Source organism: Pongo abelii, chromosome 2, assembly GCF_028885655.2.
Source record: "Pongo abelii isolate AG06213 chromosome 2, NHGRI_mPonAbe1-v2.0_pri, whole genome shotgun sequence".
Lineage (NCBI taxonomy): Eukaryota > Metazoa > Chordata > Mammalia > Primates > Hominidae > Pongo > Pongo abelii.
Window position 1 is genome coordinate 113,282,864 of NC_085928.1, and position 14,376 is coordinate 113,297,239.

Consider the following 14,376-nt stretch of genomic DNA (forward strand, 5'->3'; position numbering starts at 1 on the left):
TACTGGACAGTGCTGTGCTAGAGGTAAGAAATGTGCCAAAGGCAGGGGTCCATCAAGACTAAAATTATAAAGTATCCATTTGGCCAACATGTAGGTCCAGTGGTGAAGTCAGCAAGAGCAAGTTCATTGGAATTGGTATTAATAATAGTAATATAATGGAACAGTATATCACAAACTGGGAGGAGAGTGATAAGTGGAACCATATACATAGGACATCTTTCAGGCTGTGAAAGGGAGAAGAAAAATAAGTGGAGGGAAAAAAAAGGTTGGGTGATTCCAGAATATTCATTCAACAAAACTTTACTGAACACCTGTAAGTTCCAGATACTGTCCGGCTATCAGGGATACAAAAACAGGGCAAGGACCCTCAAAGGGCGAAAAATAAGCAGCCAACTTTCAGATTATGATTAGATACCCCAAATAAATGAAAATAATATGACCAAGTGCAACTGAGTCAACAAGGAAGATCTCAATGGGCAAAATATCTGACATCAGCCATGAAGGCTTCATCAGTTTGAGGAAAAACAAAAAGGCCGAAGAGTGAGAGGAGAAAAGTAACAGGTGATGAAGGATATGGTCTGACTATACAGGAGCTTGAGCTTTTACTGAATGAAATGGTAAGCCCTGGAAGTTTCTGAACAAAAAAGTTACATGATTTATCGTTATAAAAAGGGTTACTCTGGCTACCATGCTGAAAACACATTTAAGGGGGAAAAAGGTGTAAGCAGGGACACCCGTTAGAAGGCCTTTCCAATAATATAGGCAAAAGCCATCCATAATAGCAAAGATAGAATCAACCCAAATGCCCATGAATGGTAGACTGGATAAAGAAAATGTGGTACCTATACACCATGGAATATGATGCAGCCTACAAAAAAGAACAAAATCATGTCCTTTGTAGCAATGTGGATGCAGCTGGAGACTATTTATTGTAAGCAAATTAACAGAAACAGAAAATCAAATGCCACATGTTCTCACTTACAAGAATGAGCTAAACATTTGGTACACATGGACATAAAGATACACTAGACAGAGACAAGAACAGGGAGGGAAGGAGGAGTAATGGTAGAAAGTTATCTATTGAGTACTATGCTCACTACCTGGGTGACTGGTTCAACTGTATCCCAAACTTCAGCATCATACAATATACTCTTCTAACAAACCTGCACATGTACACCCTGAATCTAAAATAAAAGCTGAATAATAATAATACAGGCAAAAGATGGCATGGCATGGCATGGCTTCAGTGAGAAATGATTAATATTTTTGGATATGCAGACATGCATCACATAACGACATTTCAGTTGATGATGAACTGCACATGCGACAGTGGTCTCATAAGATTATAATGGAGCTGAAAAATTCCTATCACCTAGTGATGTTGTAGCCATCGTAACATCGCAGCACAATGCTCTACTCAAGGTGTTTGTGGTGATGCTGGTGTAAACGAACCCACAGTAGGTTTACTGTGCTTCAGTTGTATAAAAGTACAGTGGGACAGACATGGTGGCTCTTACCTGTAATCCTAGCACTTTGAGAGGCCAAAGTGGGAGGATTACTTGATGCCAGGAATTCAAGGCCAGCCCTGGCAACAGAGTGAGACCCTGTCTCTACAAAAAAATCTTTTTAATTAGCCAGGCACGGTGGGGTGCCTGGTGTAGTCCCAGCTATTCGGGAGGCTGAGGTAGGAGAATCACTTGAGCCCAGGAGTCTGAGGTTACAGTGAGCTATGACTGAGCCACTGCACTCCAGCCTGGCTGACGGAGTGAGATGCCATCTCAAAAAAAAAAAGTATAGCATATACAGTTATATCCAGTACACGATACTTGATAATGATAATGATTGTTACAGGTTTATGTACTTACTATACTTTTTATCATTAGAGTGCACTCCTTCTGTTACTTCTTTAAAAAAAAAAAAGTTAACTATAAAACAGCCACAGGTAGGTCCTTCAAGAGGTATTCCAGAAGGCACTGTTATCACAGGAGGTGGCAGCTCCATTTATGTTTACTGCCTCTGAAGACATTCCAGAAGGACAAGATGTGGAGATGAAATACAGTGATACTGATGATCCTGACCCTCTGTAGGCCTAGGCTAATGTGTTCATGTCTTAGTTTTTTGTTTGTTTTGAGACAGAGTTTCGCTCTGTCACCCAGACTGGAGTGCAGTGGCGCTATCTTGGCTCACTGCAAACTCCGTCTCCTGGGTTCACACCATTTCTCCCTCAGCCTCCTGAGTAGCTCTGACTACAGGTGCCCGCCACCACGCCCGGCTGATTTTTTGTATTTTTAGTAGAGACAGGGTTTCACCGTGTTAGCCAGGATGGTCTCTTATCTCCTGACCTCGTGATCCGCCCGCCTCAGCCTCCCAAAGTGCTGGGATTACAGGCATGAGCCACCGCGCCTGGCCCACGTCTTAGTTTTTTAACAAAAAAGCTAAAAGGTAAAAAGTAATTTTAAAAATATAAAAAAGCTTATAAAGATATAAAGAAAATTTTTTGTACAGCTGTACAATGTTGTTTTAAGCTACGTGTTATTACGAGTCAAAACGTTTAAAAAATTAAGAATTCATAAAGTAAAAAAGTGACAGTAATTTAAGGTTTATTATTGAAAAAAGTCTTTTAAAACCTTACAAAAATGTAGTGTAGCCCAAGTGTACAGTGTTTATAAAGTCTACAGTAGTGTACAGTAATGTCCTAGGTCTTTCACATTCCCTCACTCGTCACTCGCTGACTCACCCAGAGCAACATATCCTGCAAGCTCCATTCATCACAAATGCCTTATACAGTTGTACCACTTTTTATTTTTGATACCATATTTTTACTGTGCTTTTTCTATGTTTCAATATGTTTAGATAAAAATACCTACCTTTATGTTACAATTACCTACAGTATTCATTATAGTAATTGGCCACACCATATAGCCTAGATGTGTAGTAGGCTATACCATCTAGGTTTGTCTATGTATACTCTGATGTTCACACAACCATGATTATCTCCTAATGACGCATTTCTCAGAATGTATCCCCATCATAAAATGACACATGACTTTATTTTGAAGGGAGAACAGACAAGGTTTGCAGAGAGAATTTAGATACGTGGTATGAGAGAAAGATGAGTCAAGAACTGCAAGGTTTTAAGCTAGGTAACAGGAAAGACAGAATTGTATTTTGGAAAAGACTAAGATGCAGCTTTGGGGAAAACCGGGAGGTCAGTTTTAGATATATTAAGTTTGAGAAGCTTCTTAGACATCCAAAATGCTGACCAAAAAATAGCTGGATACCAGTTTAAGGATATCAATTTGGAGATCATTAGCAAATAGATGTAAATACCATCTGTCTAAAGCTATGATACTGGAGTAAATACGCACAACAAAAAAGGAGAGATTCAAGGACTAAACCTTCAGCCACTCCAACAGAGGTCAGAAAGATAACAGAAAAAACAAAGAAGGAAATGCTAGTGAAGTAAGAGGAAAACCTGCTAACAGACATGGTGGCCTGGAAACCAATGAAAAGGCATTTCAAGCAACTGTAGCAATGGTGCCAAATACTACTAACAGATTAAGTGAGATGACAACTACAAATTTATAACGTGGTGGTCACTGGTAGGGGTTCAAAAGAAAACGGGAGTACATAAAGCAATTTTTCAAGGTTATTTTGCTGGAAAGAGAAGCAGAGACTGAGGTGGTGAGTGAAAGGAGAGACAGGGAGAAAAAATTTTTTTTATAATGGGATAATACCATGTTTGCTCATGGAAAGAGCCAGTAGAGTAGGAAAAACCACTGATACAAGACAAGAAAGATACCACAGTAATATTCTTGAGAGCAAGAGGGGATGGAATCTGCTGTACAAATGAACTGGGTGGCCTTATCTTGGAAGACTACAGTTCATCCAGTGACAGAGGAGAAGATAAAGGACATGGTCATAGATACAAGAGATCACTGGGCATGAAGCCAGGGAGGGACAAGATTGCTAAACGTGTATACGAGAAAGTGATTATAATTCAGTATGAAACTTCAGCTGTATAGAAATGAGGGTGAGGAACAGGGAAAAGCTTGGATAGATAAACTGTAGGTCCCAATGGGACTGATGCGCTGTTGGAGCTGACGTATTTACTAGAGGAACTAGAAAGTGGGATGCTTGAAATGAGATTGGGGGAAGGGAGCAGAGTTACTGATAAAAGACAAAATATTCTAGGATATGACAATGGCAATGTGTAGTTGAGTAAGGGTAGAAAATAAGATCACTGGAGAAGAAATCAAGGAACTAAGAGACCAGGATATTGGAAGCATCTTCTACATCAAAGTTTGTACCACACTGTAAATCGACATACTGCGTCCTTCATCAAAATCTTGCTACAAAAAAAGTAAGCTAAACAGTAAACTTAGTGACACAGGTGACTTATATTCTGGCATAACTCCTTATCTTAATTCATACAGGTAACAGTTACCAGACCGCATCTTCACTAGTATTGCTCTACATGGATACTGATGTCACCAAGAATTATGACAGAAATAAGAGACAGTGACAATGAGCCAAGAGCTAATAAAGTGAACAAGGAAGGATGTGAATGAATGAAGGATGTGACAATGAGCCAAGAGCTAATAAAGTGAACCAGGAAGGTTTGCAGGTGCTTGAAATAAAGACGGGCAGTGGGTGGTATAATTTGATCACATGAAAGTCAAAGCTTGAAGTTTTGGAAAATAAAGGTCAAGAAATGACAATAAGGAACAAAAGCAGACATTTAGTGCACACACCTCCTAGTTCAGTGTTATAAGGTGTGCAAGAAGGGAAAAATTCACCACTTGAGAGAGCTGCAAGGGAAGTAGCATTCTTGGGGAGAAGGCTAGGTTACAGCTGGAGTAAGAAAGAAAGGAACATTCACAACAGATTGAGAATATAAAGGATTTTCTAACGACTGAGTTCCAGAAGTTACAATGAATGGATTTCAGATGATGAAAGGTGGGAGATGGAGACCAAAAAAAGCAACAGGATTAGAGTCTGGAGGATAAGAGTTAACACAGAAGAGCCAGTGTAACTAAAGTAACAATGTCCTTGAAAAGGCATGCCTCAGGATTGGCCTCTGCCCAGAATGCAGTACTACTTCCTTCATTGTAAAGACAGACCATTGATGAAATTCGATGGTAAAAAGGTGAAGGGGTTCCTACTTAGCTCCTGATGGGGGAGAGGAGAGGGGAAGTTCAGGAGAAAAGGGAAGGCATTAAACAGCCCTTCTGTCTTAGATCTTTTCAGACAAATGTAACAGAATCTGCGGCATAATGGCAATAAGGAAAAACCTGAGGCCCTTTAGCATACAATGAGGGCGCTCTTCAAGCATGAGACGTGTTCTTCTAAAAATCAAATTTTAATATTTCCCAGCACCCACTTATCAGCAACACCATTTTAACCATAATTAATTACTCTGCCTCAACGGTGACGCCTGATCTTCTGGCATTCCTAGATATCTCATCTCTAAACTTTCTAGCCTCTTATTTCTTATTCTATGGGGAATACAATGCTGACACTCTGAATCAGGACCCACGAAAAATGACAGCACAATTAAGCAGGAAACAGTGATCAACGGAGGACAACTACGATATACAAAGTAACAAGATAGTTGGGCTTGAAAACTAAACAATAAAATTCAGCAAAATGCCAGAAAATTGATATACTAAATTTATAATCTATTTAAAGAGCGCTATGTCAGTGTATTATGTTTCCTAAATAGCATTCAGTTTGTAACTTTTGTATCTAAATGAACTATAAAGTATAAGTGAAGTCTGAGGGCATTCTTTCAATGGCTCAGAAAGGAATTTAAGGGTCTACCTCAGCACTTTCCTACACAGGGAAATGAACTCCACTTGGAAGCCTCCAAATTTACTTGGATTGAAAAATACTTCCAAGAATCCCTTGTTCCTCCCTTATACATGTGGCATTCATCTAGTACATGCAAAACTTCAAAGACACTCACTTCCTACACCCTTACCCCCAAACCACTTAATTATACTTAAAAAAGAAAGAGAGAGAGGGAGTACAGTTCCTAATCCCTATTAAAGCTGTTCAGTTTACTTCACAGTAAAGAAAAATTGGGAGCAGTTTGCAACAACTATCCCTCAGTGTAGCAAACTACTATCACCACTTAAGATCATCTTCAAAGTGCACTCCCAAGAAATTCTGCAGTAAATTTAACTTCTTACACATTTTTATATGGACATCCAATAAGGTATGCTATATATATGCATATATCTATTTCTGCTATTACAAAACCCTGTTAGTAAGAGAAGCTTATCACGCTAAACCTAACACTTCAGCTTTTTTGTACGTCTTTGGCTTCCAACTCAGCTACCAGCATTTAAGATTTATTAATCATAAGGTTTATATGCCATGTAGACTGATTAACTTGAAATAACTTAAAGTAGGTTAAAAATACCCCCCAAGTTTTAAACGGTTTAACATATCTGTTACAAGTCAGTTAAAAAGAAAGTATTAGTCCAGCAACACGTGAATTACTAAAACAGAAGTAAAACCGTGGGGATATTAGTGAAAAAATTAAAAGATGGAAATAAATAGGGGAGAAAATGGAAGTGTTATGAAGCAGTTTCATCCTAGCATCATCCAGATGTTCGCACTCTTCAAACCATCATAAAGGGGGGAAAAGCCTTTTCAACAAGTTCAAAAGATACCAGAGGTAGGAAACTTCTGGGATATTACAAAAGAAACTTTACAGTGGTTCCATGAAGTCTCATGGAGATTGTGGGATAGACCAGGGGTGAGACGCCTTTAGGATTAATGTTTCATGAAAGGTTCACTGATCTGCTTGTATTTTACACCATCATATCGTAATAAAAATAATTGCAGACTATAGCACTATTTTCAGATGATGCATTTTAAACCAACACCAGCCTATGATTTACATTTTCAGTCCAGTCACTTAAACACGGAGTTTGAAGACTAAACACCCCACTTTTCTTTCTTGAGATGGAGTCTCGCTCTGTTGCCCTGGCTGGAGTGCAGTGGCGTGATCTCAGCTCACTGCAACCTCCGCTTCCCAGGTTCAAACAATTCTCATGCTTCAGCCTTCCAAGCAGCTGGGATCACAGGCACCTGCCACCATGCCTGGCTAATTTTTGTATTCACCACGTTGGCCAGGCTAGTATCAAACTCCTGACCTCAGGTGATCCGCCCTCCCCAGCCTCCCAAAGTGCTGGGATTACAGGCGTGAGTCACCGCACCCGGCCACCCCACTTTTCACATTCTGGAAATACCTTCTTAGCAGCAAAAGAGTTAACCAAAATCGATTTAACTGCCTACATAAACTTAAACTGGCCAAAAAGCCATTTGCCATTAATTTAAGTAAAACATATTCAATTAATTTTAAACTGTTTTTAAGTTTTGGATCTAGTCTAACAGTAATAGTTTAGCTTAGAAATGCAAACTTCTGGTAAAAAGGACATGATTTAAAGACCAGTAAAATTGGGGGCTGACATGAGTTGTATACACTGAATTTGTCCAGCATTTTAGGTCCCTTCAGATTAAGTGTTGAGACCTCTTAAAAATACACTTAAAGAACTCTATTTAAGATGGTTGAGTAATAAGAAAGTTACTTCTCCCCCTTTTCTTTGAACCTGGCCATCTTAATTCCTAACTTTAAAAATGTGGGTTTCCCAGTCTCCACAAATAAGTTGATAATATAAATCCTGCTTTTAAGTTCCTAATCTATAATCAATTGACACAAGGCATTTCCCAAGTGCCTAAATAAATACAAACCTAATAATTTAACAATGTTACCTGCTAAATTATGTACATTCACAGAACCAGTCATTTCACAGAATCATCATTATGAAAACACTGTACTTCAAATGGTACTACCGCAGAGGGACAAACTGGCAGTATTCAGCAAATAAGTGTATTTAATTTGTGCTGAATACAGCATCTTAAAATACGAATTTTGTTCACCGACACTTGCAAATCAAGAGATGTACATTGATCTGGATTTCCCACTTAGGGGAAAGAAATCAGATGATCTGGCAATGTAAACTATATTCCCACACAGTGGCTGGAGCTGCTTATGACTAGCTGCTTCATGTGCACTTCAATTTTTAAAAGTCTGCATGGTCCCATTTACCCAATACCTAACTGGCCCTGGAGACATTTGAGTAGCCATTCCCACTACAATGTAGTAAGACCAATCCTATATAAGGCTTCTGAAAACCATCTTATTCTTAGTAACATATCTTGAACATCAAATTGTAGTATGCTACATTAATGAAGGCAAGTAGCCCATTTCAAGAGACAAATTAAGTCCCCAGTAGCAATTTTTTTCAGTAAGTTGTATGTACATAATTTTTCAAAGAACTTTTAAGCCTACTCTCATTTCTCAGAAAACTCTTGAAAAATCAGAACAGAAGCTTATAGACAGTAAATGCTGGAAATACTAAGCACCAACTTGGAAATCACTGATTTACAAGTATGGTCCTTGATGGAGGAATATTTAATCCATCCTGAAATAATCATTCACATAAAGCACTTGAGGCATTCTTGCCTTTAAAAAAAAAAAAAACCTAAATATAGCAATAATACATTTCTTTAGCAAAAAATCATACCAATGTTTCCACGAAATTACACTGAATTCCATAGGCAAAGTAAAGCAATCACTGGTAAGTGTCATTTTCCCTCCCTACGCTAACGTTTTCATTCCAGCAACATATTCCGAAAAACAAATTTTTAAAAATCTAAACCCTGAAAAATTTCCATATGCTGACCGTTTAACTTCCAAAAGCTAATTTAGAACAAGCTTCATTCCTGTTGCTAATTAGATTCTGATTTGAAACATGGATTTTCAGAAAATAATATTACTAACAGAAAAACCATGAACTTTAACATAGGAGCCTAGAGAAAGCTCTTTAAGGAAAAATTCAAAGGGCAAAACACAATTCATCATGGCCCACCACTATATACAAATGAGACCAACCCTATGGTCACATACACTGGCTCGATTACCTTTATTTCTATCTATTTCCTAATATAATAAAGTTGAGCACTTATGTTTTACTCTGTGACTGATTTTAGACAAATTGACAATTCACATTTTCATTAATTTTTTTCTGAGAATTTCAGTTGCTGTAATTCATCAATATAACTGAACATTATGATCTTTTACCTCCTAAAGTACTATACTGAGATTCTGGGTTATCATTATGATATATTTAAGCAGAATTGCCTATTCAAAGTGACCTTAAAAAACCTCCCGACTTTTCTACTGCAAATATTGGCTGAAAAGACATTTTCTCAAGCCTGTATTTTAATTAGCAGTAATGATATGAATTATTTTAGAAATCAAAGGTTTCTTAGTTGATTCTCCCTCATCAGAACTATTCATAAATATATCCCACATAAACTTATTTGGAATTAAAAAAAAAATCACAAGCATTATACTATATCCACTGGAGGGCACTCAACATGACCCAAGCATGCAATGAAAACATGCTCCGACACTACTCACTCTGCTGTTTCAGGCTTGAGGGAAACTTTGAGAGTGGGGAATGTCTCTTAACAGAAGAGATGCCCATAAGTTTAAAAAAAAAAAAAAAAAAAAAAAAAAAAGTGGCTAAACCCTAAAAATGGGTTCCTAATGTGATTGACTTTAACTTTCAAGAGCTTCTTTTCCTTAGGGAGGAAGCAAATTATACGCATACTTCAAGGACAGCAGGGTTCAGGCCTCAACAGATGAGCCTAGGTTTCAAACTGAGTCAAGCTCAGTCTTGCATGAAACACAAAAGCAGCATTCTTAAGTAAACAGAGGAAATAAAGAACTTTCCCCTGAGTTTAAGTGATGAAAAACTATAGGAGTTAACTCCTACTCATTTAGATCAACACAAATCATATTATTTTCCTTTTGTGAAACCTGAGAAGTATTTATTTTAACCGATTGGCCCACTTACCTATCACAATCACAACTGCAATATTACATAAACAGTCTGTTAAAGAAGGACAACTGAATCTGCAAATCAGTATCTTCTCAATGAGGGCACAAGGAGGCAATGGCTACATACGATGGACAAACCAGAAGCAGCTCCTGGGCTATGTTTACTATTTACTTTTATGGTATAAAAATGTTCTCAGTCAAGCAGTTTCAACAACAGATACCACAGTTCCAATAAAAAGAGGGCTACAAGAAAACTAAGTTAACACATATTTTCAAAAACAATGTCACAAATCAACATGACACACTACAAGAGTTGCAAGTACCTTTTGTTAGAAGTTTGTCCAGTTCTAAAAGCCTTCATCCTTTGTGCCCCGGGTTGGCAGTCAAGCATGCTTCCAACTAAGCTCAAAGTACAAACTTAAAACTTACCACCTACTCATCTACAATTATTGATTATCAGCAGCTAGGAAACCACAAGAGAAATAAAAATAATCTTGTAACAGGATAGATGTATTATTTCATTTCAATAACACTGAAGTTTCATTTGGCTAAATATACTTCTACAGTCCATTGCAGGAAATTTAATTTCACTGCTACTTATAACTACAAAATAATTATATTCAAACTTTTAATTCTCTACATCCCTAGTTTCAACAATACTTAGCATGCGCCTCTCCCCACCTCACCCTATAACAAAAAAGAGTATCTGCAATAGTTTTGCTAACACATTTCAAAATACCCTTGGAGAAACTTGCCTCCTCGTTTTCTATCTTGGTGGTGGTGTTATTAAAACAAGCATACCATAAAATTTATGCCAATTTTTATTCCAGTCATTAACAGGAACAGTAAGCTCAGTCTGATAAATTTTAATATTGGAAATACACTTTTCTATATCACGTTGGTAAAGAAAATAATCAGATAACAGTTTTAAAAAACCCTCTTCGATACTCTGAAACCTGAACACTGTTAAATGCTTCATTTTTTTAAATTAGCCACCTTATTTTTTTTTAAGTTGGTTTTTCCTGAAAACTTTTAAATGACTGTTCTGGTCTGTGGGAGACTCAGGACTCCACAGGACTCTAAAGTTACATGCTATACTAAGCTTTCTAGCACAGGTTTTTTATTTTTCCCCACCCCCAGGACTTCAAACTTGAATAGTCTCAGCATTCCTTTAATCCTACAGAATAGACTTCTGAAAGTTTTTCAAGTTACTGTTGCAATAATCTCAGGGCCTTGTCCTTGTACACGGCCTTCAGAACAAAGGTTAGGTCAAAGTAATGAATATTGGGCGCAGATTAACCAAATTTTGTCTGGTGTGAAAGGACATTCTCAAACCCTTAAGGGTACTTTTTTTTTAAAGCAGAGATTTTTCAAAGATTTAAATATAAAAGTAAAGTAAATACCGCACAGCCTTAGTTCAAACGAAAAGCCTCCAAAGTAGAAATTTATGTCAATAATTTAAGCAGAGAATAAACCAGCAGTATAACATAAATAACACTTGAGACTGTATTTAATATTTCTTAGGATGAATACAAGTCAACACGAAGACATCTGAAGGTATTGAATGCTCGTTCACCAAGTGACAAATACTGAAATGGCTTCCTAAATTCCAGACAAACTACAACTTAGCGATCTGAAAAACATTAGCCTAGACTTTATGAAAGGAAATGCTGCCGTCTCTTCAAGTTGATGTCTAGCCTAAGCCACCATTATTCATGATACAAAGCTCTCATTTCACTAAAACCACTCCTCGATTTCCTTTTGCCGACCTCTGCATACCAGCAGCCTAGTCTTTCTTCATTCACCACTCACAAACTCGAGGGGTGGGGGTCCGGGGAGGGGGGAAGACCACAGATGTCTGGAAGACACAAAGTATGAAACAATGCTCCCTCCAAAAGGGAAGAGAACGAAGGCAACAACTACACCCAACTGCCAAAGCTTTCAAGCTTGGCAGATTCAGAAGCAGGCTATAGGAACTTAACTTCGAAAAGTCTCGGTTCAAAGTCCTCTCTCCAGACAAAACACTGAAAGAAGTTGCAATGCTTGAATTCCATTTGGCCAGCTTTGGAGCGAAGGAAAAATTCACTCCGCTGAAAAGAAAACGAGCTCTAAAATTCAATTTTAGCTGCCATCAAACTATTTGAATAAACTTAAATTATTTCTACGAACAAAATTCTCGAAGCGGTCTGAGTCAGAGGCTGAATCCTGCAGTTCACTTGGTAAGAAACAGTAAGCCATCACCTTCGCCTTCCTCCACCCCCTTATTTCACCAGGGTCTCATACCCACTACCATAAATCCATAAGACTCCCCGTACATTATCCACTGCTTTCACTCACCTGCACAGTACGCTAAAATATAGGTGCAAGACACGGATTTTTTTATGTGCACACCCTACTGACGCATCGCACCGCTGCACTGAGAGTTTAGTTGCTCTAAGGTTTAAAGTTGCTTCGATTCAAACTCACATAGCCAGGGCATTAAAAAAAATAATAACAACACTTCTATTCTTAAGAACGAAAGAGAAAATCTTAAGAGAAAGTCCACTGGTCCGATCCTCAGGACTGATGGGACTTAGGGTGGCGTCTCTGCCTCAGCGCCCGAACCCCAACTCGCCGCAGGAGCTGAGAAGGCGGAGCCCCCCGTCCCCACCCCGCCCCCCACCCCGGGCCCGGCGCATCCCAAGGCACAGGGTCCCTCCCCGAAACTCGGCCAAGGCCAGAGCCCCGGACGGAAACCACAGACCCCCACCCCCCGCCAGCCATCCGGGCTCCTGGACGTGCCACCGCGGCGCCCCCTCCCCGCAAGCGATGCCCCCGGGGCCCCAGGGAGGCAGCACGACCGGAACCCGGGCCCGGCCGCCGCCCTCCGCGTCCCAGGCGCGGCCCACCCCCACCGTCCCCCATCTGAGCTTCCCGCTCCCAACCCCAGGCCTCCCGGCTGCGCCCAGCCCGGCTCCCAGCCCGGCTCCCAGCCCGCCGCCCGGACCGCGCGCCTGCTACGAAGTTTGGCTCCGAGAGGAAGCGGGAGCAGCCCCGGAAGGATAAGGAAAGGAGCGCCCAAGCACCTCAGGGGAACAGGCTCCTCCCGCCGCGGGAGTCCGACCGTCCTCGACCTGCGGTGGCGGCTCGGCGGGGACTGAAGCTGCTCCTCGGACCTTCCTCCGTCTCCGCCTCCCCTCGCTCTCCGCTCCCGGGGCCGGGCCAACGCTGCTGCCACAGACCGAGAGGCTTAAAATGGCGCCGCACAAGGAGCTCTTATAAGTCGCGCAAAAGCCGCTGTATCCTGCCGCCGCCGGCGCAGCGCGGAGCGTTCCGCCGCGCGAGGACAAGGGGCGGGGCGCGAGAGGGCGGTGGAAAGTAGTCCCCGCGCCGCCGAGCAGTCTGCTGCCGTCTGAGCGCCCTGGGCCGGGGTGGGGTGCCTGGGCACCCCACGGACGCTCCCCGGGGTGACGGTTGGCGGCTGTCCGCTGCGCGGGACCTTAGGGCAGCCCGTGAGGGCGCTGTGGTCTGCATCGGGGAGGCCGGGCCCCCGCGGCCTGGGTTGGGGAAGGTGGCCCCAGTATCCTCCCCTGTCCCAAGTCCGACGCCCCCGCCCCGCGCGTTTCCCGAACCGGGAGAGCAGCTGCAGGACTCGGCGCGACTTTCCCGCGGCCTGCGGAAGGTGGCACCTCGGCCCCGGCCTTCGGGGACCGCTCGGGGCGAATGGGACAGGTCATGGGAAGGCGGAAGTTCGGGGCCAGGGCGGCGGCAGGGGCTCGGGGTCAGCGCGCCCGTCTTGGGGCGCTCCTGGGCGCTGCCGCTGTCCCGTCGCCGGTCTGCGGGTTCCCGGCCGGGCGTGGGTTAGGGGGCCTCGCCAACCTTGCGGTCTGTGCTGCACACTCCCTGCTGGACCTGGGTCGCAGCCCAGTCTCACAGCACCCCCAAAGCCCCCCACTGTCCGGATGGTGGATCCCACCTCTCAACAGGCTGTTCAGCTTGAATTTCGACCTGAATCACCGGGCCGAGCCGCCTTCTGTCCCCACTCACGAAGGCTGTGAACTCCCCGTAGAGTGGGCGCCAAGCCCGCAATTCCACAAGTCCTTATGAGTACCTACTGTGAACAAATAACTAATGGAAATGGATTAGCTCCAGAGCGCTGTCAATTAGGTTAATTCTTATAGATTCCATTTTTATCTGGTTCCACTTGTCACTAGGTATCAATAGATTTATTTGTGGGGATTTTTCTTTGGAGAAGAAGTTTTTTACGGTATTACTTATTTGTGAAATCCAAGTATGTTTATAGAGAAAGCTATCGATTAGGCAGCCTCTAATTTTTTAACTAATTTTCTATTTAAAAACGTTTTGTAATTCATTTCAATAGACCGAAAAATGTTTCCCATTGTAATGCAGCAAAATTGACGTTTGTCAAAGCTGCAACAATTATGATCGATTCACTTTCTTTAGGCTATTGTTTG

The 14,376-nt window shown here is 41.4% G+C and overlaps 1 protein-coding gene across 1 annotated transcript in view; it reads right to left on the minus strand.

The window, feature by feature from the left end:
- CTNNB1 (catenin beta 1) overlaps positions 1-13,224 on the minus strand; it is a gene marked incomplete at its 5' end in the record, with an annotated part of 41,271 nt that extends 28,047 nt beyond the window's left edge. The window contains 1 exon segment of the mRNA NM_001133265.1: positions 12,988-13,224.
- Between the last annotated feature and the right edge of the window lie 1,152 nt (positions 13,225-14,376).